Genomic DNA, 23,868 nt, shown 5'->3' with positions numbered 1-23,868 from the left:
CTGGTTTCACTATGTGGGTCAACGAGGTCACTTCTGAATGTAACTCTTCACACTGTGCCATCCATAGAGAAATGTCAGCTAGCCAAAAAATGTCACCTAAATTTAACAACGTTTTGGAAGGTGTGATTAAAATTATTAACCACATTAAAGTGCATGCCCTTAACTCATGTCTGTTCATGCAGCTCTGTAAGGAGACGGACACAGAGCATACAGTCTTCTCTTATACACATAAGTGAGATTGCTTTCTAAAGGTAGATCACTGGCCAGAGTGTTTTGAGTTATGAGAACCACTTCAGAGATTTATTTTAGAAAAACAGTCACCACTGGCAGCACTTTTCAGTGACACAGAACGGGTTACAAAACTTGCTTACTTGTGGCCTTATCAACCTGCTCAGTGAACTCAATCTTTCACTTCAGAGGAGAATGACAGCTGTGTTCAAGTCGGCAGATAGAGGGGCTGCATCCAAAGTTAAAGTGGAATTATGGGGGCAACAAGTGAACAGTGGGATTTTTGACATGTTCCAAAATTAGCAAAGATTTCGGAAAAGATTGAGCCATGGCCTTCTTTCTCCCAGCTAGTGCATGATCACCTATCTCAGCTTTCAAAAGAGTTTAAGCATTATTTTCTAACTACAAAAGACCCTAGAACTGTGAAGAAATGAATCTGTCCCATTTGTGAATAAGCCAAGTGAACTGACTTTGTCTGTGCTAGAAGAGGATCAACTGTTTGAGATGGCAAATGACAATGACCTTAAAAGCATGTTTGAGACAACTTCAAATCTCCATACATTCTGGATTAAAGTCAAGGTGGAATATCCTGAGACTGCCACAAAAGTACTGAAAATCCTGCTTCCATTTCTAATATCCAATCTTTGTGAAGCAGGGTTTTCTGCAGTGACAGCAACCAAAATGAGATTATGGAGCCGACTGGGCATAAGCAATATATTTCAGGTGTCACTGCCTCCCATCACCCGCACGTGGGACTATCTAGTTTCAGAAAAACAAGCTCAGGGCTCCCACTGATTATACATTATGGAGTTGTATAATTATTTAATTATATATTACAGTGTAATAATAATAGAAATAAAGTATACAATAAATGTAAATGCGCTTTAATTATCCCTAAAGCATCCCCTTACCCTAATCCACAGAAAAATAGTCTTTCATGAAATTGGTCCCTGGTGCCAAAGAGGTTGGGGGCCATTGCATGTGAGGACACAATGACAAGGCAACTATCTTCAAGCCAAGGAGAGAGGCCTCAGAAAAAATTCAAATCTATTGAAACCTTGATCTTGGACTTCCAGCCTCTAGAACTGTAAGAAAATAAATACCTGTTGTGTAAGCCACCCACTCTGAGGCATTTTGTTATGGCAGCCCTAGCAAACTAATATATTCAGCAATTTCTTTTTCTAGAACATAAACATATTTTAATATCTTACTTCCTGGGGAGAAATCCTTTTAATTATTTTTGTGTATTTGGAAATAGGGATTGTATTCTAAATTGGAGTCTACTATAAAGAACTACCTGAGGCTGGGTAATTTATAAGAAAAAGAGGTTTAATTTTCTCACAGTTCTGCAGGCTGTACAGGAAGCATGACTGGAAAACCACAGGAAACTTATAATCATGATAGAAGGGTGAAGGGGAAGCAAGCCCATCTTCACACAGTGGCATGAGAGAGAGAGAGAGTGAATGGGGAAGTGCCACACACTTTTAAACCATCAGATCTCAAGATAACTCACTGTCATGAGAACAGCAAGGGGGAAATCATCCCCATGATTTAATCACCTCACAGCAGGTACCTCCTCCAACACTGGGAATTACAATTTAACATGGGATTTGGGTGGGGACACAGAACCAAACCATATCAGGGATATATTATAATAAAATGTACTGAGAAGTACACAACAGCACCCTGGAATATTACTGCCAAAAATGGACCTAATCATAAGGAAATGTCAGATAAATTCAAATTGAGGAATTATTCCAGAATAAAGAAGACTAAAGAAACATGACAACTAAATGCAATACTTGAACCTGCATTGGACCCTGAAGCAGTTTTATCTACCTATCCATCCATTTATCTACCCATCAAAGTAAGGGATATTATTGGGATAATGGTCATAATTTGAATAAAATCTATAGATTAGGTATTAGCATTGCATCACCATTAATTTCCTAGTTTTGATAGCTGTATTCTGCTTTTATAAGAGAACTTTCTTGTTCTTAGAAAATGCTGGAAAATCTGGGCAAAAAACATTCTGGAATTCTTTAGACTCTTCTTTCAACTTTTCTATATAAGTTTTAAGTTTATTTCAAAATATAAATGCTATAACATTAGAAATTCAAATAAAAATAACAATCAAATTGAGAGGTGTGTACATTTAACAAAACAGTTATACTAAATCAGGTTAAATTTTAAGCATGCTGAAAATTTACTGAGACCTGGGAGTGTTTGTTTCTGTCAGGGTTAGTTTCAAAGTGCATAGTGGCATATTGAATTTTGTGTAATTTCCAGTAACATAGTGCAAGGATGAGTATCCACGCACATTTAGTGTTGCAATAATATAAAAAGCTTCAGGAGCACTCCAGCCAGCACAAGAAGTCCCCAGGGACAGCTAAGCACTCCAGTGTCTAGGGCCTGTGGGAAACTGGAAAGAAACAATCCAGTATAAATATGACTTCCAAGCTGGCTGTTGCTCTATTGCTCTCTTGGCAGTTGCATGCTTTCTATAGCACTGTGTGAAGGTAGGCTCATCTTTCTAATCAATAGAGTTTTCTTTTATCTAAATATGATTCTCCGAAAGCAAGGCTATCCAAAATGCTTTGAGATTTGCTTATTAAAACAAAAAAATTCTCCATTTGCCTTCATTTGATGTTGGCATGAGTACAAAATAACTTTTGTGAGCCTTAGACATTTTTACCTTTGTGGGACTCTGCAGCCATCATAATATCAGTACTTAAAATCATTTTTGGTGTAACTTAAAATACTTCAACATTTTTTCTATTTTAGGTAAAATGTAGGAGATTTTTGTGGGCCCTAAAAATTTCATCTTTATTTCTGTGGTGAGAAAAAATAACACTTTCTTAGACTGTAAAACTTCATGTTTTTCTTCTGACTTTAAAGGCAATTAAAACAACTTCATGGGCCCCTAAAATTATTGTGGGCCCTAGGCACTGTACCTAATGCATAAGTCAGTCCTCATTTGCATTAAATTTTGAATTATTTAGGTTCCATCTCTGTACTTCTCATAAAAGTGTAATATTTGCATTGATATAGACAGTTGCTAAAATTCAGAACTTGCCTATAGCACATATTATATATCACTCTATATACTTATATTCATTTATAATTTATATCCCATTCCATTGGGGGCCACGGCTGGTTAATACTGCCTATTAAAATTGAACTAGGTAACCGTGTATTTTTACTCAGTGTTCTATTGACAAAGATTCAGATAGTAATCATTTTCTGCCTGTTTTGAAGACTTCTGATGGGCCTTAGATCATCCTAAGATCCTGCTGCATAACAAATTGTTTGTTTTCAGCATGTGTTTTCTGTATTTGCTTTTTTGTTTCATCAGCATTAAAAGATTTTTAAAAAAAATACAAGAAATCTCTGTAAATAGTCATGTTTCTGTTGATTCTTTCTGAAGGTGATGTATCTGTTGATAAGATCATTGTCTCCTATAAATAGCATTATAGCATCATGAAGAATACTGCAAAATCAAATAGAAGAAAAAGTGCCATATAGACATAAAATATTAACTGTAATAAATTTATAGTTTTATATATTTATATATACTTATATATTAGTTTTTATGTTGATATTCAAAATAGTGAGAGTCATTTTGAAAGAAAGGAAATTAATTTCAAGGGTTGTTCTAAAATTAGCCTTTCTATTTGTAGCAACCTGTTTCTTTAAGACATTTCCCATGGTCCTCAAAATCATCATATTCAAATTTAAAGGGTATCTAGCAGAGTTGTGCCCTTTTGATGAAAGCAGTCCTTACTTCCTTGTTATGTTCATTGCTTCCATTGTGCCAAGTATTAGTACAGTACCACAATGCCAGCACATGAGGACACATTTTATACCTTTGCATACCAAATTTATTAAAGAACTCAGAATCATTCAGAGTGGATTATATTATAAAAATTAAGAAATCATGTAAGTATCTTCAAAAGTTCTTAGTTATTTTGCTTCTGTACACGTAGACTGTTTAGGTGCTGAGAGCACAGTGGTGAACAGAACAGCAAAAACAAACAAACAAACAAACAAAAAATTCTGTCTTTACAAAAAGCATGGTACTGACATCTGGTTAGTTTTAGCTATTGTGTCTCCCTTGCTTCTGAATTCCAGAGCAATACTTTCATTTTTTGCTATAAGCAAATTCTAAAACACAATGTGGAGAAGTAGATAATCTGACATTTTGCATAGTTAAAGTAAATAGAGAAGCACAAGAAAGTTTCTAAAATGATAATTAAATTTGAAATGGGAATTAGCATGAGTGAAGCAACTCCAGGTGCATGCTGATTAACATTAACCTTGGGTTAATGTTGATTAATCCAAGTAATATGACTCCAGGCATCCTGGGAATTCCTTTTACTGTGAAAGCTGGATTCAGTGGCCTTTGGCAAAGTAAGTGGGGTTCCTGCAGCTCCCAGAAAATTGTGAAAAAATCCTGTTGGAATCATTTCCATTTACCACTGAGCCCAATGACCATGATTTCCAAATGCAAAGGGATATCTAAAACCAGGTAAGTAATTTACCTCAGTAGTTTCTTCCTCTCTTTAGTGTGAAGCTTATTCATGAAAAGACTGCTGCCTGAACATACAGCAAATGTAAGAAGGTTGTGCAGATAGTCTGAAGGAGGTGAGTTAATTTTTCCCAATTTCTCTAATTTCTCAAATTTCATTTGTCATGAAACTAATAGGAAAGATTCACAAATGGCAGTTGAAGAGTTTTACCTAATGGAATCTCATTTGTATTTTTCTTTTCTTTTTTTTTTTTTTGCTTCTACTTAAAGGCTTTTTTTCAGTGATAGAAAAAATACTAGTTAGAGTAATTTGCTTTTTTAATAATTGAAAATGTAGAGCAATATAGCAAACCTCAGAGTATTTCTCAAAACAAAAGCATAACAAAATTTGTTTATTCTCTCTTGTTTTAAAAATTTTACTTGTATTTAGAAATAAGGAAAAATGCAAATAAAAAAAGAGCATTCTTCCATGGTTTCCAGTACTTTCTTATTAAATATGCTAACAAAACTTGAAGTGAATAAAATTCAGAGCTATAGCCTGTGCTATTGGATACCCACCCGTATCACCTGATCTGCACCACTTCAGTGCTCACTGTTTTGTCTTCCAAGGGCTTTCCCTGGTTACCAGAGTTCACTATACTAGAAAGGCCTAGGTTGGAAATATTGGAAAATTAATGGCCTTGGGAGAAGACTTTAACTAATGACCCACTAAAGCAGTGTACTGTAAGACCTCACTTAACCTCATCAATAAATTCTTAGAAACTGTGACTTTAAATGAAATGAACAACAAAACAGATTTTGCTATAGACTAATTGATATAAGTAATAGTTATGTTCCTTTCTTTTTTTTTTTTTTTTTTTTTGAGACAGAGTCTGGCTCTGTCACCCAGGTTGGAGTGCAGTGGCATGATCTCGGCTCACTGCAAGTTCTGCCTCCCGGGTTCATGCCATTCTCCAGCCTCAGCTTCCTGTGTAGCTGGGACTACAGGCGCCCACCACTATGCCCGGCTAATTTTTTGTATTTTTAGTAGAGACGGGGTTTCACCGTGTTAGCCAGGATGGTCTCGATCTCCTGACCTCGTGATCCACCCGCCTTGACCTCCCAAAGTGCTGGGATTACAGGTGTGAGCCACCACGCCCGGCCATAGTTATGTTCCTAAGGCATATTTCTGGTCACAAAAACATCATCAAACTTCTAAATAAAGATCAAAATACTTCTGATATTAAACACTGAAATATATGTGAACTATATATACATTTCAGAAAGATTAATGAAAACAAGATAAGTACCCAATTTTTGGTGAATCTGTGAGTGACAGAGGTCATAGTGGTGGTGGGTAATGTGGGGAGGGACATTTACTCCCTATCCTAGTGAGGGGTAAACATGAGTCTTCCAATATCCCCACCTTGCTGTTCATCATCAAACCTCTTTAAAATGTCTAGTTTTGTTTCTAATGTCACACTTTTTCTCTGGTGTGTGTGTTGGGGGGGGGGACATAGATGTAAGAGATGAACAATGCACCTTTAAAGTTTATTACAATAAAGTTAAGTCAGGGAATGAATATGTAAGATCCACCCCTTACCAGTTTATAATTCAAAAACAAACATAATAAATATGGTACCCTCCCTGAACTTATACTATATCATTTATTGTCATGTATTTGTATGATTATTGTATACTTTATAATTTTTAAATTTTTCATTAATACATAAAAATGTACAAATTTGGGGGATACATGTGATAATCTGATACATTCATGATATGGTTTGGCTGTCTCCCCATCCAAATCTCATCTTGAATTTCAGTTCCCATAATCCCCACGTGTCAAGGGAGGGAGCAGTGGGAGGTAATTGAATCATGCGATTTCCCCCATGTTGTTCTCGTGATAATGAATGAGTTCTCATGAGGTCTGATGGTTTTACAAGGGGCTTCCTCTTTCACTTGGCACTCATTCTCTGTCCTGACGCCCTGTGAAGAGGTGCACTCTGTCATGATTGTAAGTTTCCTGAGGCCTCCCTGGCCCTGCCGAACTGTGAGTCAATCATGCCTCTTTTATTTAAAAATTACCCATTTTGGGGCAGTTTTTTATAGTAGTGTGAGACTGGATTAATACAATCAAATCTGGGTAATTGGGATGTACATCACCTTAAATACTTTTCTTTGTGCTAGGAACATTTTAATCATTCTCTTCTACCTGTTTTGAAATGTGCAATAGATTGACTCACCCTACTGAACTATGGAACACAATGTCTTATTTCTTTCAATTAACTGTATACTTTTACCCACCATTCAATCTCTGTTCTTCCTCCTCACTCTCAACAATTCTTGGCCTTGGTAACCACCAATCTACTCTCTATCTTCATGATATCTACTTTTGTGTCTACCACATATAAGTGAAAATAGGCCATGTCTGTCTCTCTGTGCTTGGCTTATTTCACATAGCATAATGACCTCCAGTTCCATCTATGTTGCTGCAAATGACAGGATTGCATTAGTTGTTATGGTTGAATAATATTCCATTATGTATACATACCACAGTTTCTTTATACACTCGTCCATTGATGGACACTTCGGTTTATTACATATTTTGGCTATTGTGAATAATTCTACAATAAACATGGGAGTGCAGATATCTCTTTGACATATCAGTTTTATTTCTTTTGGATATATACCCAGTAGTTAATTGCTGCGTCATGTGTAGTTCTATTTTTAGTTTTTGGAGAAACTCCATACCATTTTTCATAGTGGTCATTTTAATTTACATTCCCACCAACATGTATGAGGGTTCCCCTTTCTCTCCATCCTCACCAGCATCTGTTATTATTATTACCTGTCATTTTGATAAATGCCATTGTAAGTGGGGTTAGATGATATCTCATTGTGTTTTGGATTTGCATTTCTCTTGTGACTAGTGATGTTGAGCATATTTTCATATAACTGTTGGCCATTTGTATGCCTTCATCTGATAAATGTCTGTTCAGATTTGTTGTCCATTTTAAAATCAGATTAATTTGTTTTACACTATTGAATTGTTGGAGCTCCTTATATATTATAGTTACTAATACTTGTGAAATGGATAGTTTGTAAAAATTTTCTCCCATTCTGAGCTGTCCCTTTACTTTGGTGATTGTTTTCCTTGCTGTACAGAAGCTTTTTAGCTTGATGTAATCTCAATTGTCAATTTTTGTTCTTGTTGCCCGTGCTTTGCCCAGACCAATGTCCTGGAATGTTTCCCCAATGTTTTCTTCTAGTAGCTTCATAGTTTCAGGTATTATATTTAAGTCTTTAATTCATTTTGATTAAATTTTTGTATACACTGAAACATAGGAGTCTAATTTCACTCTTACGCATATGGTTGTCCGGTTTTCCCAGCACCATTTATTAAAGAGACTGCCCTTCCCCCATTGTCTGTTCTTGGTGTCTTTGTAAAAACTGACCTATCTTTAAATGTGTTTACTGATATCTGGGTTCTCTATTCTATTCCACAAGTGTACATGTCTGTTTTTCTACTAGCCATGCTAATTTGGTTACCATACTTTTGTAGTATGTTTTAAAGTTGGATAGTATGATGCTTCCAGCTTTTTTTTTTTTTTTTTTTTTTTTTTTACTCAGGATTGCTTGGGCTATTCAGGGAATTTTTTAGTGTGTGGTTCTATATAAATTTTGAGAATTTTGTGTGTGTGTGTGAAGAAAGTCAGAATTTTGACAGGGATTGCATTGAATCTCTAAATTGCTTGTCGTTCTTGAAGGCAGCATGTACTTGGGTCTTGTTTCTTTACCCATTCAGCACCTCTACAACGTTTAATTGGAGAATTGAAACCGTTTGTATTCAGTGCTATTATTGACAAGTAAGGACTTACTACTGACAATTTGTTTCTTATTTTCTGGTTGTTCTCAGACTCTTCCTTTATTACCATCTTCCTTCATGGTTAAGTGATTTTCTCTGATAGTAAGCTTTTAATTCATTGATTTTTATTTTTACTGTACTATTATAGGTTTTTGCATTGTGGTTACCTTGAGGCTTACAACAAACATCTTTAAAACATAACAAGTTATTTTAAGGAGATGACAACTAAGAGCACAATAAGATAGAAATAAAAGAGAAAACTAAAAAACAAAACTGCTCACAAGGATATTCAGGACTTGAACTCAGTTCTGGATCAAGCAGACCTAATAGACATCTACAGAACTCCCCACCCCAAATCAACAGAATATACATTCTTCTCAGCCCCACATCATACTTATTCTAAAATTGGCCACATAATTGGAAGTAAAACACTCCTCAGCAAATGCAAAAGAATGGTAATCATAACAAACAGACTCTAGGACCACAGTGCAATCAAATTAGAACTCAGGATTAAGAAACTCACTCAAAACCACACAACTACATGGAAACTGAACAACCTGCTCCTGAATGACTACACAAAATAAAGGCATAAATAAATAAGTTATTTAAAACCAATGAGAAGAAAGACACAACATACCAGAATCTCTGGGAAACAGCTAAAGAAGTGTTTTGAGGAAAATTTATAGCACTAAATGCCCACAGGAGAAAGTGGGAAAGATCTAAAATCGACACCCTAGTGTTACAATTAAAAGGACTAGAGAAGCAACAACAAACAAATTCAAAAGTTAGCAGAAGACAAGAAATAACTAAAATCAGAATAGAGCTGAAGGAGACAGAGACACGAAAAACCCTTCAAAAAAATCAATGAATCCAGGAGCTGCTTTTTGAAAAGATTAACAAAATAGATAGCCCACTATCCCAACTAATAAAGAAGAAAGAAGAATCAAATAGACACAATAAAAAATGACAAAGGGGATATCACCACTGATCTCACAGAAATACAAACTACCATTAGAGAATACTATAAACACCTTTACACAAATAAAATAGAAAATCTAGTATAAATGGATACATTCCTGAACACATACACCCTCCCAATACTAACCCAGGAAGAAGTCAAATCCCTGAATAGACCAATAATAAGTTCTGAAATTGAGGCAGTAATTAATAGCCTACCAGCCAAGAAAAGCCCAAGACCAGACAAATTCACAGCTGAATTCTACCAGAGGTACAAAGAGGAGCTGGTACCATGCCTTCTGAAACTATTCCAAACAATAGAAAAAAAGACACTCCTCCCTAACTCATTTTATGAGGTCAGCATCACCCTGATACCAAAACCTGGCAGAGACACAACAACAACAACAAAAAAGAAGACTTCAGGCCAATATCCCTGATGAACATTGATGCAAAAATCCTCTATAAAATACTGGCAAACCTAATCCAGCAGCACATGAAAAAGCTTATCCATCATGATCATATCAGCTTCATTCCTGAGATGCAAGGCTGGTTCAACATATGCAAAACAATAAACGTAATTCATCACATAAACAGAACCAATGACAAAAACCATATGATTATCTCAATAGATGCAGAAAAAGCCTTCGATAAAATTCTACACCCCTTCCTGCTAAAAACTCTCAATAAACTAGGTATTGATGGAACAAATTTAAAAACAATAAGAGCTATTTATGACAAACTCACAGCCAATATCATACTGATTGGGCAAAAACTGGAAGCATTTGAAAACCCTTTGAAAACCGGCACAAGACAAGGATGCCCTCTCTCACCACCCCTATTCAACACAGTATTGGAAGTTCTGGTCAGGGCAAGCAGGCAAGAGAAAGAAATAAAGGTATTCAAATAGGAAGAGAGGGAGTCAAATTATCTCTATTTGCAGAAGACATGATTGCATATCTAGAAAAACCCATCATATCAGCCCAAAATCCCCTTAAGCTTTATCAGCAACTTCAGCAAAGTCTCAGGATACAAAACCAATCTGCAAAAATCACAAGCATTCCTATACACCAATAATAGACAAACAAAGAGCCAAATCATGAGTGAACTCCCATTCACAATTGCTACAAAGAGAATAAAATACCTAGGAATACAACTTAAAAGGGATGTAAAGGACCCTTCAAGGAGAACTAGAAACCACTGCTCAAGGAAATAAGAGAGGACACAAACAAATGGAAAAACATTCTATGGTCATGGATAGGAAGAATCAATATTGTGAAAAAGGCCATACTGCCCAAAGTAATTTATAGATTCAATGCTATCCCCATCAAGCTACCATTGACTTTCTTCACAGAATTAGAAAAAACTACTTTAAATTTCATGTGGAAACAAAAAAGAGCCCATATAGCCAAGACAATCCTAAACAAACAGAAAAATGTGGGAGGCTACCAGACTTCAAACTATACTATAAGGCCACAGTATTCAAAACAGCATGGTACTGGTAACAAAACAGATATATAGACCAATAGAACAGAATACAGGCCTCAGAAATAACACCACTCATCTACAACCATCTGATCTTTGACAAACGATAAAAATACGCAATAGTGAAAGGATTCCTTATTTAATAAGTGGTGTTAGGAAAAGTGGTTAGCCATATGCAGAAAACTGAAACTGGACCCCTTCCTTATACCTTAAACAAAAATTAACTCAAGATGGATTAAATACTTAAACATAAGGTCTAAAACTATAAGTACCCAAGAAGAAAACCTAGGCAGTACCACTCAGGACATAGGCATGGGCAAAGTCTTCATGACTAAAACACCAAAAGCAATGGCAACAAAAGCCAAAATTGACAAATGGGATCTACTTAAACTAAGGAGCTTCTGCATAGGAAAAGACTCTATCATCAGAGTGAACAGGCAACCTACAGAACGAAAGAAAAATTTTGCAATCTATCCATCTGACAAAGGGGCTAATATCCAGAATCTACAAAGAACTTAAACAAATTTACAAGAAAAACAAACAATCCCATCAAAAAGTGGGTGAAAGACATGAACAGGCACTTCTTAAAAGAAGATATTTAGTCAGCCAAAAAATATATATAAGAAAAAAGTTCATTATCACTGGTCATTAGAGAAATGCAAATCAAAATCACAGTAAGATACCATCTCACACCAGTTAGAATGGCAATCGTTAAAAAGTCAGGAAACAACAGATGCTGGAGAGGATGTGAAGAAACAGGGATGCTTTTACATTGTTGGTGGAAGAGTAAATTAGTTCAACCATTATGGAAGACAATGTGGTGATTCCTCAAGGATCTAGAACCAGAAATACCATTTGACTCAGCAATCTCATTACTGGATATATACCTAAAGAGTTATAAATCATTCTACTATAATGACACATGCACAGGTATGTTTCTTGCAGCACTATAGCAATAGCAAAGACTTTGAACCAACCCAAATGCCTATCAGTGATAGACTGCATAAAGAAAATGTGGCACATATACACAGTGGAATACTATGCAGCCATAAAAAAGATGAGTTCACATCCTTTGCAGGGACATGGGTGAAGCTGGAAACCATCATTCTCAGCAAACTAACACAAGAACAGAAAACCATACACCACATGTTCTCACTCGTAAGTGGAAGTTGAACAATGAGAACACATGGACACAGGGAGAGGAACATCACACACTGGGGCCTGTCAGAGGCTGGGGGGCTAAGGGAGGGATAGCATTAGGAGAAATACCTAATAAAGATGACAGGTTGATGGGTGCAGCAAACCACCATGGCACATGTATACCTATGTAACAAACCTGCACATTCTACACATGTATCTCAGAACTTAAAGTGTAATAATAATTTTTAAAAAATGCTCTACACTTTAACTCCACACCCTCACAAACACTTTGAATTTTTATTTTATCAGTTTACATATTTAAAAAATATATATTTTGAACAGGTTGTCACTATTATTGTTTTTGATAGATTTGTCTTTATAAGCTTCATACTAGAGTTATGATTGGGTTGCACACCACAATTAAATCATTGGCATATTCTGGGGTTGTATTCATACTTAATTTTACCGGTAGATTTTATACCTTGAAATGTTTTCTTTTAATTAGTATACTAATATGTTAGCATTTTAAAATTTCAGGTTGAAGAATTCCCTTTAGCATTTCTTGCAAGATGGGTCTAGTAGGGGTGAATTCTCTTAGCTTTTGTCTGTGAAAGACAATTTCTCTTTGCCGATACTGTCCTATTTCTTTCTGGCCTACATGGTTTCCATTGTGAAGTCTGTTGCCAGGTGAACTGGAGTTGCTTTGTTATTTTACTCTTTTGCTGCTTTCAGATCTTCTCTTTGTCTTTGATATTTGAAAGTTCAATTATTATATGCCTTGATTAGTGTTATTTGGGTTGAATCTGTTTGGTGTTCCCTGACCATTCTATATCTAAATATTTCTGTCTTTCATGAGTTTTGGAAAGTGCTCTGTTATTATTTCTTAGGATAAGCTTTTCTTCCCTTGCTCTTGCTCAGCCCCCCCTTTAACAACAATAATTTTTAGATTTGGTCTTTTGAGGTTATTTTCTACATCTTATAGGTGGCCTTCTTTTCTTTTCATTTTTTTTTTTTTTTTTTTTTCTTTTCTGTCTTTGAACTCTATTTTCTTTTTTTTTTTTAATTTTTTTTCTTTTTTTTTTTTATACTTTAAGTTCTAGGGTACATGTGCATAACGTGCAGGTTTGTTACATATGTATACTTGTGCCATGTTGGTGTGCTGCACCCATCAACTCGTCAGCACCCATCAATTCATCATTTATATCATGTATAACTCCCAATGCAATCCCTCCCCCCTCCCCCCCCATGATAGGCCCCAGTGTGTGATGTTCCCCTTCCCGAGTCCAAGTGATCTCATTGTTCAGTTCCCACCTATGAGTGAGAACATGCGGTGTTTGGTTTTCTCTTCTTGTGATAGTTTGCTAAGAATGATGGTTTCCAGCTGCATCCATGTCCCTACAAAGGACGCAAACTCATCCTTTTTGATGGCTGCATAGTATTCCATGGTGTATATGTGCCACATTTTCTTAATCCAGTCTGTCACAGATGGACATTTGGGTTGATTCCAAGTCTTTGCTATTGTGAATAGTGCTGCAATAAACATACGTGTGCATGTGTCTTTGTAGTAGAATAATTTATAATCCTTTGGGTATATACCCAGCAGTGGGATGGCTGGGTCATTTTCTTAATAGCCAGTCTTTGAGCTCACTGATTCTTTTCTCTAACCCATTCTGCTACTGAGATCCTCTGAAGAGTGTTTCAATTCAGCAAGTGTGGTTCTCGGTTCCAAGATTTCTGTTTCATTTTTAAATTATTATTTCAATTTTCTTGTTAAATTTCTCTGATAAGTATCTGAATTGTTTTTCTAAGTTATCTTGTAGGTCACTGAGTTTTCTTAAAATTGCTATTTTGAATTCTTAGTTATAAAGTTCACATATTGGTTTTCTAATCCCAAATGGCAGCATAGAAGCAAGCTTGCTTCTCTTCCCTACACCAGAAACCAAAAAGAAATACCCAGCAGCAAGATCTTCACCAGCAGCAACCCAGAGATCCTGTATGAGGATGAGACAGTCCCTGTAGCTACAGAGAAGTGGAAAAATTCTGAGCAGATGGTAGGAGAACCAGATTCTACAGCCATGATGCCTCTTCCCTGCATTCCGCCACGCATCAGCAGCATGAAAAATCTGCCCTCAACTCATGGTTTCTGCACTGAAAAATGTGAAATTGAGATTGTCAATCAGCTTTACCATCTTCTTTGGTTTTCTGCCAGGAGACCTGCCTTTGCCTTAAACCACAGGTAGCATTGTGACTACCTGGAGGGAGAAACGTCCGTGAAGGCTGGCAGAGACAAATAGGGAAGCCAGGACTACCATCCTCAGCCGTAAAAACTCCTTGTAACTTGACCAAAGGAGATGCCAAATTAGTAGAAATCATGTAGCAAGTATGTTCCACAGGTCCCCCGGGCACACACCCGCGGCCGGCCTTCCCACAGTGCTAGGGTAATCCCTTTGGACCTCCTCCTTATGGGACAGGCAGTGCTCTGGCCATTTACTAAAGTCAAAGTAAACATAGGCTTACCGCGCCACCTAGAGCCGAAAACAAGGCAGCAAGCTAGCAGTGAAGATTCATTAAGCAATCGTATTCAATAAAAACCAAACCAAATCAGACAGAAAAAGCTGGAATAAATAACTAATTATTCAATACAAATAGGTAGATGTATACCCACAAGAAACAACAGCAAACATGGAACCATAACCTGCTAGACAAAGCAAAGTTCCAGCAACTGACCCTCCTGAGATGGCGATTTGTGAACTCTCTGACCAAGAATTCAAAACAGCTGTTTTAAGGAAATTTCGTTATCTCTAAGATAACACAGAAAAGCAATTCAGATATTTATCAGAGAAATTTAACAAGGGAATTGAAATAATCATAAACAGAAATCTTGTAACTGAGAACTACATTTGCTGAACTAAGAAACTCTTTAGAGGATCTCAACCGCAGAATAGGTCAAGCAGAGAAGAGAATCAGTGAGCTCAAAGACTGACTGTTAAAAAATACATGGAAGAGAGAAAAGAAAAAAGAACAAAAATGAGAGAAGGCCACTTAGGAGATATAGAAAATTACTGCAAAGATAAAATCTAAAAATTACTGACGTTCAGGAGAGAGCAGAGCAGGAGCAAGGGTAGAAAGCTTATTCAAAGAAATAATAAGAGAATACTTTCCAAAACATGAGAAAGATATAAATATTCAGGTATAGGAAGGCCTCAGAGCATTACATTAGTTAAATAAGACTAATGAAGGTATTTAATAATCAAACTGTCAAAGATCAAGCACAAATATAAAATTGTAAAGGTAGCAAGAGAAAAGAAGCAAATAGCATATAAAGGAGCTCCAAATCATCTTTAGCCAGCATAAGAAAAAAACAGAGAAGACCCAAATAAATAAAAGTAGGAACAAAAAAGGAGACAAGACAACTGAGACCTCAGAAATACTAAGAATCATTAGAAACAATTAGGAACTCTTACATGCCAATAAATTGGAAAATATAGAAGAAATAAATAAATTCCTGGACACACGCAACCTACCAATATTGAACCATCGATAAATAGAGAACCTCAATAAGCCAATAATAAGTTATGAAATCAAAGCCATAATAAAAGGTCTCCCATCAAAGAAAAGCTCAGGGCCTGATAACTTCACTGCTAAGTTCTACCAAACATTTAAAGAACTAATACCAATTCTATTCAAATACTTCAAAACGATTAAAGAGGAGGGAGGGAATACTTACAAACTCATTATACAAGGCCAATGTTACTGTGATACCAAAACCAGACAAGGACATATTTTTTTTAAAAAAAAGAAGCTAGAGGCCAATATCATTGATGAACATAGATGTAAAAATCCTCAGTAAAATACTAGCAAGCCAAATGCAACAATACATTAAAAACATCATTCACCATTGTCAAGTAGAATTCTTTCCAGATATACAGGATGGTTCAACATATGCAAATCAATGCATGTTATACACCACGTTAACAGAATCAAGAACAAGAATCATATAATTATTTCAATAGATATCATAAAGGTAAAGGCATTTGATAAAATTCAACATTCCTTTATGATAAAAAAACCCTCAACAAACTGGGCATAGAAGAAGCATGCCTGAAAATAATAAAAGCAACCTATGACAAACCCATAGCTAACATCACACTTAACAGGGAAGAATTGAAGGCCTTTCCTCTAAAGGCTAGACCAAGACAAGAATGCCCACTTTCACTACTATTTTGCTGTTATTCAATATAATCCTGAAAGTCCTGGACAGAGCAATTAGATAAGAAAAAGAAACGAAGGAAAACCCAAATTGGAAAGATGGAGGTCAAATTAGCTTTGTTCACAGATGACATGATCTTATATGTAGAAAAACCTAAAGACTCTACAAAAAAAAAAAAAAAAACTGTTATAACTCATACAGGAATTTAGTAAAGTTGCAGGATACAAAATCAATGTACAAAAATTAGTAGTGTTTCTATACACCAAGACTGATCTAGCCAAAAATGAAATCAAGAAGGCAATCTCATTTAAAGCTACAAAGAATATGTAATACCTGGGAATCAATGTAACCGAAGATGTGAAAGACTTACATAAGGAAAACTATAAAACTCTGCTGAAAGAAATAGAAGAAAGCACCAAAAAACAGGAAAAATATTCTCCGCTCATGGATTGGAAAACTTAATATTGTTAAAATGACAATGCTACCCCACGCAATTTCCAGATTCACTGCAATCCCATCAAAATTCCAATGACATGCTTCACAGAAATTTTTTAAAAATCTGAAATTTATGTGGAACTGTAAAAGATCCTAAATAGCCAAAGCAATCCTGAACAAAAAGAACAAAGCCGGAGACATCACACTACCTGACTTCAAATCTATTACAAAGCTATAGTAACCAAAACAGTATGGTACTGGCATAAAAAGGGACACAGAGATAAATAAAACAGAATAATAATCTGGAAATATATCCATGCATTTGCAGCCAGTTCATCTTCAGCAAAGGCATCAAGAACTTCAAATGGGGAAAGGCCAGCCTTTTCAATAGTTGGTGCTGAGAAAATTGCATAACTATATGCAGAAGAATGAAACTAAACCCCTATCTCTTACCATACACAAAAATTAAATCAAAATGAATTAAAGACTTGAATCTAAGACCTAAAACCAAGAATTACTAGATGAAAACTCTGAGGAAATACTTCAAGACAATGATCTGAACAAAGATTTCTTGTGTAACCTCTAAAGCACAGGCAACCAAAGTAAAAATAGACAATTGGGATTACATCAAGTTATAAAACTTCTGAATAGCAAAGGAAATAATCAACAGAGTGAAGAAACAACCCGGAATGGGAAAAAAACAATTGCAAACTATTTATCTGACTAGGAATTAGTAACTAGAGTATATAAAAAGCTCAAGCAACTCAATAGGAAAAGAATTAAAAACTCAATTTAAAAATGGACAAAAGATCTGAATAGACACTTCTCAAAAGCAAATATACAAATGAGTAACAGCTATATTAAAGTAATGGTAAACATCACTATATATCAGATAAATGCAAATTACAACCACAATGAGATATCATCTCATCCCAGTTAAAATGGCTTGTATCAAAAAGATAGATAATAACAGATGCTGACAAGGATGTGGAGAAAAGGGAATTCTCATACACAGTTGGTGGGAATTAGTACAGCCAGTACAGAAGATTGTACAGAGGTTCTCCAAAATTAAAAATAGAACTACCATTTGATTTCACTACTGGGTATATATATTTAAAAAATCAATGTATCAAGAAGATATCTGCATTCCCATTTTTATTGCAGCACTATTCACAATAGGCAAAATATAGAATCAATGTAAGTGCCCATAAATGGAGGAATGGATAAAGAAAATGTGGTACATATACACAATGAAATATTATTCAATCATAAGACGTATGAAAGCCTGCCATTTGCAGCAACATGGATGGAACTTGAGGTCACGTTAAGAGAAATAAGCCAAGCACAGACAAACAGGGCATGTTCTTACTCGTATGTGGGAGCTAAAAAAAGTGGATATCATGAAGATATAGAATGATGGTTACTGGAGACCAAGAATAGCAGTGAGAATGAGGGAAATAGGAGGGGGGGGGGAAAGAATATAAATATATTTATTACCAAGGAGCTTTACACTTCAAAATGGTAAATTTTATACATAAATTATATATATATATATACACACACACAGACACACACACACACACACTGTCTTTTATTTTAAGAAAAATTAAATAAGTAAATTCAGCCTTACGTTTCAAAAAAAAGTTGACATATTTCTGTCTTGTTAGGGTTAGACAATGGTTCCTTGCATTGTCTGTTTGGGTTGGTCATGGCTCCTCCTTTGCTATTATTTCTTTTGGATGTACATCTATGTCTTCGCATTGAAGGATCAATTATTCCAGTCTTCTCTGTCTGGCTTTGTTACAGGTGGGTCTTTGTTCTCAGAGCTCCCAAGATGTGGCAGGCAGCACCCAAGATGGGGGTGGGCCACTCCCAAAATGGCAGCAAGCCTTTTGTCCTCTGACCTGGGGCTCTTGGCCTCACGGATTCCAAGGAATGGAACCTTGGGCCATACGGTGTTATAGCTCTATTAGAAGCCATGGGTCACGGTAGAGAACCATGGAACCCAGTGACCAGTGTTCAGCTCAATTAGGAGGAACCTGGGCACTTAGCCATGCAGGAACAATGGCGAGCCTTTAGTCCAATCAGGAGTGGCAATGGGCGCCTCGCTGGATCAGGAGCACAGTAGACACCCTGCCGGATCAGGAGGTGTGGAAGTCAACAGAGGGTCTGGGAGGGCAGCAAACAGCAGTGGTGGATGGCGAGCAAAAGCTCAGCTTCAGCCATAACAAACATGGGCCAGAAGAGTGTGCAGTAGCAAGATTTAATAGAGTGAAACAGAGCTCCCATCCAATGGGAGAGGACCCAAAGGGGGTTGCCACTCCGTGCTCGAATGCCTGGCTTTATATCCCTAACACTGTCCTTCCCTCTGTGCTTTCAGGCAACATATGATTTGACCATTTCTTTACCTCCTGCTTTAGCCTAATTCATATTTCAGTGAGTCCTCTTTACTACCTGATTGGTTGGGTGCGAGCTGAATTATAAGCCCCATGTTTAAAGATAGGTGCGTTCACCTTCCCCAGCCAGGCTTAGGAATTATTAGTTGGCCTAGGAAATCCAGCTAGTCCTGTCTCTCAGCTTGTTTTGGTGTTTATTGGGAATGTTTGCATAGACAGTTTTTGAAATTTACCTGTTCGATTTCTTATTTGCTTTTCCACTAGGTCACTTTCTCCTATTTGGCACTAGAATGTGTCTGAAGCTCAGGTTTGCCCTAGCTCTGGAAAAGGATTAGGAGAACCTGAGGAGGTCCCAAAAGTGATATCCTAGGGACTGGCTAGTGAGGATTCATAAGGAGGGAACCTGTGGATGGTACTTCTTACAGCGTGATACTAATGAACAGTCACTCTGATTTGGCATCTCCTTTGGCCAAGTTGCACAGCAGAGTATCCAGGGCTAGGGATGGTAGCGCTGCCTTCTTCGTTTGTGTCTGGCTGTCCTCAGGAGTATTTCTCCCTTCAGGCACTTGAATGCTTCCTGTGGGCTGAAGCAGGAACTGATCTTAGGAAACTTACAATCATGGCAGAAGGGGAAACAAAAACATCCTTCTTCACATGGCAGCAGGAAGAAGAATGAGTGCCCAGTGAAGGAGGAAGCCCCATATAAAACCATCAGCTCTCATGAGAACTAACTCACTATCACAAGAATAGGATGGGGAAAACCGCCCCCATGATTCAATTATCTCTAATTGAGATAATTGTGGGGTTCCTCCCCCAACACATGGGGATTATGGGAATTACAAGATGAGATTTGAGTGGGAATACAGCCAAACCATATCACGCATGAAGATATTTGTGGGTTTTTAAATTTATATTGTTAGATGACCTTACCAAATATGACAATGCTCATATTCTCAAATGTTTATGCTAGTTTTTATGATAGTTTATGAATATACTTAGTGTAGCTTGTTTTTGCCCTAACTTCAAAGATGAAAACAAAACTTCATTATGTGACAAATTTTCTCATCTTATTAGGGTAGTTTACTGGTGCTCTAGGTAATAACCGAAATATGGTGTTTTCAAGAAGGCCAAAGTTGCTCAGCAAGAATTGAGGTAATTGGCTTAAGCATGGTTGATTACTATTGTAGAAAGGATCAGAGCTAAATAATTATCCATTGGATAACATGAGATAACAGATGAAGTAGTAATCCCAGCAAAATTCACATTCAAAGGCTGAGGTACGAATGCTAGAGAAAGTCAGGCCTGCTGCCAAATGTGAGCTCTCCCATTCAGTCTGTCACTAGATTCTATTGCTCTTACCTCCTTAATGAGTTTAATCTGTCTCCTCCTTGCCATCCACAGTGACATAGCCATAGTTCTGGCCCTTATTGTTTCTCGCTTTGATTACTAAAACAGTCTTACAAGCCTTCAAGGTCTCCCTTCCTTTAGTCTGTTTACTCATTCATTCATTGAGAGGCACTGACTCGACACAAAATTTCTGGCTCTAGTCTCTTGTCACTCACTTGACCTCAAGTAAATTACCTAACCTTTTAGTGTTTTAGTTTCCTCATCCATAAAATAGGAATAATAATTTTTGAAATAATATTATTCTTGTAACTAAAAGGGACCAAGAAGTTTTAGGACAAGTTCAAGATTTCATGGAACAGAAGGGAACAAGGCTGCCCATAAAAAGAGCTTGGAGGACAGTGGACAAAAAGAATAAAGTTGTTTTATGGGATTATCCCATCCATTATAGCTTAATTAGGAAAGCAGTTACACAGTTAAACAAATATGTAATGAAATGATGTGTGTTGGCTTTCATTATGAAAAAAATAAACTTAGATGTGAAATGAAATATGTAAATGGGGGAGTCTCAGCTTGAGCCTAAGCTGGGCTCACATTAGAATTCAGGTATGTCTAAAATTCATGGAGTCTCTGCACAAAGAACCAAAGATGCTCCTATGAAAAACTCACTATAATATCCCAAAAGGCTGAACTGGGTGAAGAAGTGAGGTCATTAGCTAAGAATGTTTGGAGAGCATAGCTGCACTACAAAATTTCCTTGAAGTCTTTAAAATATCCCAAATTTTACACATTTTAAAAAATATTAGTTAATGCTATCAGCTGAATATTTGTGTTCCCCTAAAATTCATATATTGAAATCTAATCCTTAATGTAACAGTATTTTGAAGTAGGGCCTTGGTGAGGTAATTAGGCTATGAGACTGGAGCTCTTATGAATGGGATTAGTTTCCCTCTAACAACAGATCAGTGGGCTAGATTGCCCTCTTTCCACTATGTGAGAATACAACAAGTCAGAAGTCTGTAACCTAGAGGAGATCTCTCACCAGAACCTAACTATGCTGGCACCCTGACTTCAGAATTTTAGCCTTCAGAACTGTGAGAAATAAATGCTTGTTATTTAAGCCACTCAGTCTGCCATTAATTTGTTTTAGCAGCACAAACTAAGACATTTAATATTTTAACATATTTACTATGACATAATTGACATGTATTATGGGAAACTGATGTATCAAGATAATGGACATGCTTATTCCATGGCTCCAAGTACCTCCTTGCACATTTCCGCCACCACTACATGCATTCCAGTTTTAGGAGCAATGACATGGTCCTGGAGAATGGGAGAGCCAAGAGGCTTGTTCAAGGTATTATTCAAGGATAATGGGTCGGTCTTGGACCAAAATTCCCTGAATCTTAGTAAAGATTCTTAGTAGATTCTTGGTACACTCTGCCACTCAAGTAATCTTTCTGTTCCAACCAATGACAGAGGTCTTGCAAATTTAAAAAGTATCAATACCTGAAAGAGTTGTTCGTTTGAAATCACCAATGATCATGGAGGATGAATGTGTGGGTTACTGGTTCTAGGAGCTTTTGTATGGTGTCAGGGGTTAAGATGGTAATAGAAGATGATGTCTTTGGTGTAGATGCCCACACTGTCTATATATTACCAGCATTAAGGACCTCTTCAAATACAAAAGCAAACAAACAAACAACAAGCATCAACGGGGGTATCACAGTAAGTTGGAAAAGAATGCAGGAAAAATTATACGAGCTTAATGGTGACCAAGAGGAGTTGGAAAGCATAGGTGCACTGATATCTCACAAACTTCAGAACCATTTGGCTAGAATTTGAGTGTAGAATGGAGTTTTCACATGGCTGGTGACAGTGAAGCCAAATAAATGTACTCTTTGAGAAAAATATTTGTGACCTTATTCTTTTTGTCTAGGCTGGTGCAGCATGGAAATACAGATTTGAGCTCATTACTCCAGTTTTCACGCTGAGTTTGAAAGGTTCCTAGCAGATCTGTGGAACTGTCTCAGGGGCCATGGACGGAAGGTGCAGAAGACTACACAGGCACGTTCCCCTGGAACCCATGTCAGCCAAAGCAGCTCCATTTTATATTTTCCTACTTTCCTTGTATAAATTTGAAGTAGGATTTTTCATGTGAAATTTGGTTTGAAAAATGAATTTTGCTGCTTAGAAAAGAAAATGATTTAAAAGTTATAATACTAGAACATTGGCAAGAAAATGGAGAAGAAAATTTTTAGGTTGTGGAAAATAAGATAAATTATACCCAGCAAGAGGACAGTCAAAAATTTTGAGCCCTAGAAGAATATCTTAAGATTATTTTGTGCTCAACAATATATAACTTATGAGAAGAAAGAGAAAAGCATTATGTTCAGATAGGATAAGGAGAAACATTTATATGAATATATTTTTAAACTTCTAGTATGTAATTCAGTGCCAAGTTAGAAGCTGTGCCTAGAATTTTGTTTTTGAGTATGGAATGAAATGGGAAGGTAGAAATTGGAAAAGACTAAATCTAAGAATCATTTCTGGAGAGGTATGGTGGAATAAGTTGGCAATATGACATGAGTACATGGATTTGTGTATACTGCTCTGTATCCTGCCACTATGCTAAACTATCAATAAATCTGCTGTCCTTATCTGTACTCCTCAGTACATAAGATTTTTTATTCTCTCCGGTTGCTTTCAAGAATTGCTAGATGGCTGGGTGCAGTGACTCATGCCTGTAATCCTAGCATTTTGGGAGTCTGAGGCAGGTGGATCACAGGAGGTCAGGAGTTCAAGACCAGTCTGACCAATATGCTGAAACCCTGTCTCTACTAAAAATGCAAACATTAGCTGAGCATGGTGGTGGGTCCCTGTTGTCCCAGCTACTCAGGAGGCTGAGACAGGAGAATTGCTTGAACCCAGGTGGCAGAGGTTGCAATAAGCCGAGATTGTGCCACTGCGCTCCAGCCTGAGTGACAAAGTGAGACTGTCTCAAAAAACAGAAAACAAACAAAAACAAAAACAAGAACAACAAAAAAAGAATTGTTCACTTAGTGGTGTTGGGTAATTTGATTATGATACACTTTGGTATAGTTCTCTTTATGTTTCTTGTGCTTGGCATTCATTGAGATTCTTAAATCTGTAGGTTTGTACTTTTCATCAAATCCAGGAAGTATTTTACTACTTTTTTCCAAAAATTCTTTGGTTTCTACCTCCCCACTTTTGAGAACTTTAGTTACATGATATTTGGTGTCTTGGAGATGTCCCATGGCTCACCGTTGGCTTTTTT

At 36.7% G+C, this 23,868-nt stretch overlaps 1 long non-coding RNA gene across 1 annotated transcript; it reads left to right on the top strand.

The window, feature by feature from the left end:
• Nucleotides 1-2,596: 2,596 nt before the first annotated feature.
• Nucleotides 2,597-23,236, top strand: LOC117085484. Its single transcript, XR_004437971.1, has 4 exons — nt 2,597-2,747; nt 4,795-4,872; nt 18,634-18,782; nt 22,510-23,236. It is a non-coding gene; the product is annotated as an uncharacterized LOC117085484 (long non-coding RNA).
• Nucleotides 23,237-23,868: the final 632 nt, after the last annotated feature.

Source organism: Trachypithecus francoisi, unplaced genomic scaffold (assembly GCF_009764315.1).
Source record: "Trachypithecus francoisi isolate TF-2019V2 unplaced genomic scaffold, Tfra_2.0 Lachesis_group1, whole genome shotgun sequence".
NCBI lineage: Eukaryota > Metazoa > Chordata > Mammalia > Primates > Cercopithecidae > Trachypithecus > Trachypithecus francoisi.
Note: the sequence above shows the minus strand (reverse complement) of the source record. Positions and strands in the feature narration are given on the sequence as shown.